The sequence below is a fragment of the Ceratotherium simum genome, chromosome X (genome assembly GCF_057802395.1).
Source record: "Ceratotherium simum simum isolate JZ-2026a chromosome X, ASM5780239v1, whole genome shotgun sequence".
In the NCBI taxonomy this organism is placed as follows: Eukaryota; Metazoa; Chordata; class Mammalia; order Perissodactyla; family Rhinocerotidae; genus Ceratotherium; species Ceratotherium simum.
In genome coordinates, this window is record NC_141940.1 from 24,554,385 (window position 1) to 24,560,384 (window position 6,000).

At 40.5% G+C, this 6,000-nt stretch overlaps 1 long non-coding RNA gene across 5 annotated transcripts in view; it reads right to left on the reverse strand.

Moving 5' to 3' along the window:
- Window positions 1-3,151, reverse strand: part of LOC147911780 (uncharacterized) — a 243,870-nt gene extending 240,719 nt beyond the window's left edge. For 3 of the 5 annotated variants that reach the window (XR_015550563.1, XR_015550565.1, XR_015550564.1), the window contains exon 1: window positions 2,730-3,148. This is a non-coding gene — a long non-coding RNA (uncharacterized LOC147911780). Of the gene's footprint in view, window positions 1-2,729 lie in introns of all 5 variants that reach the window. The other 2 variants (XR_015550562.1, XR_015550566.1) reach the window with 2 other exon arrangements.
- Between the last annotated feature and the right edge of the window lie 2,849 nt (window positions 3,152-6,000).

Sequence of the window (6,000 nt, forward strand, 5' to 3'; positions counted from 1 at the left end):
CTGTTCATTCCCCTTTTCTTTTCCTTTATACTCCACAATTATACTCATGTTCCTTTTTTTTTTTTTTTGTGAGGAGGACTAGCCCTGAGCTAACATTCAATGCCAATCCTCCCCTTTTTTTTACTGAGGAAGACTGGCCCTGGGCTAACATCCATGCCCATCTTCCTCTACTTTATATGGAACGCCGCCACAGCATGGCCTAACAAGCGATGCGTCACTGTGCGCCCGGGATCCGAAACTGCGAACCCCGGGCTGCCACAGCAGAGCGCGAGCACTTAACCACTGTGCCACCAGGCCGGCCCCTATACTTATGTTCTTTAATTAGGCTCAATAGGAACTTAAGGATAAAGAGGTCCTAACTCTAATTCTAAAAGAAGAATTGCAAATTGAAAGCAAGCTTTCTCAGAGACCTCCAAGTTCCCAGAAACAGTTCTGGCTCTCTCTTAGAGATGTTGGGTCATTGCCGTTTCTCTTCATTGTCATATTTAAATATTTATACCAGAGAAAATTTGTCAAGTTCATAATAAGCACAAAAGAAAATAAATTCATTATGCTCAGGGTGACCAGTTTTACCACAAGGTCTACTACAGGGCAGCTGTTTGTTTTCAGTGTTCATTTTCTTGGATCAGTCAGATAGGTAGCTGTTTTTTCAAGGCATTTCTGTTCATTTATGGTCCTTTGAATCGTAAATCTATCATCACATTTTCTTTTAAAATTTCAGCCTGGTGCTCACAATTCTATCATAGAAAAATCTTCAGGTCACTAATTCGAAAAAGTGTATATAACTACATATTCTAGGCATTTTAAACACATGCAAAAACTATACACAATAAATTACCTTAATTCATCAAAGCTTAGGTAAAACAAGATTCTGTTTTATGTGACTGCTGTATGTCCTCATAATTCCTGTGCAAGTTAAAATATGGCTACTGAAATACCATCATAAAATTATACAGTGTGCTTCACTTTATGCAAAGGGTGTATTACTACTGTCTGTATGGGTGTGGCTAGGCATGTGAATTCCTACCCTCTGATACAATCATTTCATAGTAAGTGGTTGAATACTTTCTTAGGCTGTGTCTGCACAATACTAAAACATCTGGCCAATTCAACAGGGAAAATTCAAACTAGTGATTTGGCGTCATGTAGCTTAAACAGTGGGCTGATTGAACTTTTCATTTTGCTATGGGATGTTTAGACTTTGTGCAGACAGACTTAGAAGTAATACAAGACATATTTAAGATTTTTTTTATTAGGTGATGTGAAGCAGATCATTTAAACTAAACCAACCAGCAATTTTAATAGAATATTAAAGGAAATTATATAACATAAGTCTCAAAGAATATGTGGTGATTATTTTGCTAAATTTTGTTTGTTATTTTATTTTATTTTTATTTTTTAATGCAGATGATGATATTGGCATTGCCATAAAATGTGACTTGTTTTTCCAGTAGAAGGGGAGTGGGGAAGGATTTTAATCAAGCTGTTCACACTTTATGAGGAAGCTTTAAAAGCAGAAAATTGTTTTTTTCAGGTATCCAGATGCCTCTCTTTGTGACAAACCAACAGTTGGATGAAATCCATCACCCAGCCCTCATTATCATCATATATAAACACTCACAGTTTAGGAAACACCATCACCAGAAATCTCAACCTTAAAAAATAAATAAAATTCTTCTGTATGTCAAAGTTCAGATATTTCTTACCTTATGACAATATATGGTCTTTTTATTTGATATGTAATCATAATTTTGCTATAGTATTTTATAAATATTGGACATTTTCTCATTGCTTTCTTACAGATAGTAGTGTTTGTCTTATTACTTTTGGAAGATTAGTCTATTTTCATTAAAAGGAGGGTAAAGGGGAAGAATATATTATACAAAGAACCTGTTTCACATTGTAGGCATATGATAAATATTTGTTAAATGCATTAATTTTTCAGAATTTTGTCCAAATAATGTGGTGTATTAGAACAATTTTAGGAAAATACTATTGTAAACCATATTTCACCAGCATACTGACGTGAATTTTAAATTCACAAAAAATTCAAAGGAAAATGAATATTTGGGCATATTAGTGATGTTTTACTTGTCTTTGTTTTGTTTAAAGAGTTTTTTCCCTCGGAGAAAAAAAATTAGGTCAGAGCACTTAATTCCATCAAAAACCTAAACATATCTAAGTCTGTTAAACCGATGATATTTTCTATACTAAAAATATAATTTAGGTCAAGATGGCGGCGTAGGCAGATTCTGAACTCACCTCCTCCCGTGGACACAGCCAATTTACAACTACTCGTGGAAAAATTACCCCTGAGACAGAACTGAAAACTGGATAAGAGGAACTCCTGCAACAACGGACAATCCTAACTGGGGTAGAAGAGGCAGAGACTCCCTTCTGGAGAGGAAAAACGCCGCCGTCACAAGCCGCCAGCTTCACGGCCGCCGGGAGCAGCTCACAGGTACGCAGCCTCCCTGGAGGCGTGGGGTCCTGAGCCGGGGAGCGCCCCCGCTGTGGGCATTTTGTGGACCCAGCACAATCGACACCAGCGGCATAATATCTGACTTTGCCTGCTACTAAAGCATTGGGTAGCACCCCCAGCAAACCCGGTTCACAAAGAAACTAAAACTGGCTCTTAAAGGGCCCGCGCACAAACTCACCCGTTCCAGAAAGCATCCTAAAATCACCAGAAAGAAAGGTGCACAGTGCTTCGGTGACAAGAGACTCACCTAATAGGCCCTGAGTGCATCTCGGTGAGGGGTGAGACCTCTCCAGGGACTGGGACATTGGCGGCGGCCATTGTTGTGGCCTGGTGTGAGCGTGCTGACACAGACGCCATTGGAGTTCTCCCTGAGACCTGCTAGCCCAGGGTCTGCTCCACCCGCTAGAGCACCGATTTAATCCAGCTCAGCCAGGGCAGGCAGCCCACCCTAGAGACTAGCCCCACCCAACAACAAGCCCTCAGGCAACGTGTGGGCCTGCATAGATTGGTGACTGGATTCTCTGCAGCCTGGCAACTGAGCTGACTTGAGCGGGGCAGGGTGTGCACAAGGAGCGGGTGGAGAGTGTGGGGCGGTGGCAGAGTGTGTGGGGCTCCCGCCGTGGAGAGACTGGGTCCACTTGGGGAGGTCGGGGCGCTCACACGGGGCAGGACTGTGTTGACTGTGTGTGGACCTGTGGGCGGCAGGGCTTCTCAGCCACAGAAGACTTGTACTTCTCAAAGACCCACATAGGAGGTTTGCCCCACCTTCCAAAACCTGAAACAATTGGGTGCTCCTGTGCCTGAGGCCAGCCCCACCCAGCTGCAATCCTCAGAGAGCTGACAAGAGACCTAATAGGCTAGAGGCTTACAGCAATTGTAAGGCCCTGAGCCTAACAACCTGCCACACTGGGGGCCTACTCACTTAAAAGAAATACTGCAACACAAATGTGGTATTAGAACTTGCAGCCAACTGTGCTGGGGCTCCCCACAGCTGATAAAGAGACTGAAGGGCCCACAACAACTACAAGCAGCTGAGCATTACAACAGCTGGCCAGGAGCATAACTCAGCCTCCCTGGGCGCCTACAGGGAGAGCAAACAGGCCACAGCAGAAGGATACACGTAGCCCACATAGGGGTCACCCCTGGAACATTGAGAACTGAGGGAAGCACACTGGAAGCCTCCTAAGCCATCACTTACATAAGGTCACCTATCCAAGTGCAGGAGACGTAGCTGACCTACCTAATACGTAGAAACAAGCACAGGGAAAGAGGCAAAATGAAGAGGCAAAAGAATACATTCCAAGTAAGGGAACAGGACAAAACCCCAGAAAAGGAACTTAGTGAAACAGAAATGAGCAACCTACCCGACAGAGAGTTCAAACTAAGAGTGTTAAGGATGCTCACTGATCTGGGGAGAAGAATAGATGGACTCAGTGAGAATGTCAACAAAGAAATGGAAGATATAAAAAGAACCAATCAGAAATGAAGAATACAATACTGGAAATGAAAAACTCATTAGAGGGACTCAAAAGCAGAGTAGAGGATACAGAAGAACGGATCTGTGAGCTGGAAGAAAGACTAGAAGAAATTACCCAAGGTGAACAGGTAAAAGAGAAAAGAATTAAAAAGAGTGAGGACAGTCTAAGGGACCTCTGGGACAACATCAAGCGCACTAACATCCGTGTTATAGGTGTCCCGGAAGGAGAAGAGTGAGACAAGGGGGCAGAGAATCTATTTCAAGAAATAATAGATGAAAACTTCCCTAACCTAAGGAAGGAAACAGACATCCAGGTACAGGATGCACAGAGAGCCCCAAACAAGATAAACCCAAAGAGGCCCACACCAAGACACATCATAATCAAAATGTCCAGAATTAAAGATAAAGAGAGAATCCTAAAAGCCGCAAGAGAATGTCAAGTTACATACAAAGGAAACCCCGTAAGGCTATCAGCTGACTTCTCAGCAGAAACCTTACAGGCTAGAAGAGAATGGCATGATATATTTAAAGTGCTAAAAGGAAAAAACTTACAGCCAAGAATACTCTACCCAGCAAGGTTATCGTTCAAAATGGAAGGAGAGATCAAAATTTTCCCAGATAAGCAAAAATTAAAGGAGTTTGTCACCAAGAAACCAGTGTTACAAGAAATGTTAAAGGGACTGATTTAAGGGGAAAAGAGAAGACCACAAATAGGAAAAATTATCTATTTCCACGATTAGAATGTAATGGATACAAATGCACAAAAAAGAGGTTGGATATGATATCAAAAACATAAAAGGAGGGAGGAGGGTAGTTAGAGAGTACAGCTTTCAGACAGAGGTCAAACTAAAGTGACCATCAATTCTGTATAGAAGAAGTAAGGAACAGAGAAGGACTACTAAAACACTGAGGAAAAAAAAAAAAAAAGTTAAAAAATGGCAGTAAGTACATACTTATCAATAGCTACTTTAAACGTCAATGGACTAAATGCTCCAATTAAAAGGCATAGGGTGGCTGACTGGATAAAAAAACAAGACCCATATATATGCTGCATACAAGAGACACACTTCAGACCTAAAGACACTCACAAACTGAAAGTGAAGGGATGGAAAAAGATACTCCACGCAAATGGCAATGAAAAGAAAGCTGGGGTAGCAGTACTCATATCAGACAAAATAGACTTTAAAACAAAAACTGTAAAATGAGACAAAGAAGGGCATTACATAATGATCAAGGGAACAATCCAACAAGAGGATATAACACTTGTAAATATCTACGCACCCAATGTAGGTGCACCTAAGTATATAAAGCAATTATTAACAGACATAAAAACAGAAATAGACAGCAACACAATAATAGTAGGGGACTTTAACACTCCACTTACACCAACGGATAGATCATCCAAACAGAAGATCAATAAGGAAACATTGGCCTTAAACGACACACTAGAACAGATGGACCTAGTAGATATATACAGAGCATTCCATCCAAAAACCGAAGAATACACGTTCTTTTCAAATGCACATGGAACGTTCTCCAGGATTGATCACATATTAGGCCACAAAACAAGTCTCCATAAATTTAAGAAGATTGAAATAATACCAAGCATCTTTTCTGACCACAACGGTATGAAACTAGAAATCAACTATAGGAAGAAAATCAGAAAAGCCACAAATACATGGAGATTAAAAAAATGCTACTGAACAACGACTGGGTTAATGAAGAAATCAAAGAAGAAATCAAAAAATACCTGGAGACAAATGAAAATTAAAATACGACATGCCAGAATTTATGGGATACAGCAAAAGCGGTTCTAAGAGGGAAGTATATAGCAATACAGGCCTATCTCAACAAACAAGAAAAATCTCAAATAAACAATCTAACAATGCACCTAAAGGAACTGGAAAAAGAAGAACAAACAAAGCCCAAAATCAGTAGAAGAAGGGAAATAATAAAAATCAGAGCAGAAATAAATGAAATAGAGACCAAAAAACAATAGAAAAAATTAATAAAACCAAGAGCTGGTTCTTTGAAAAGATCA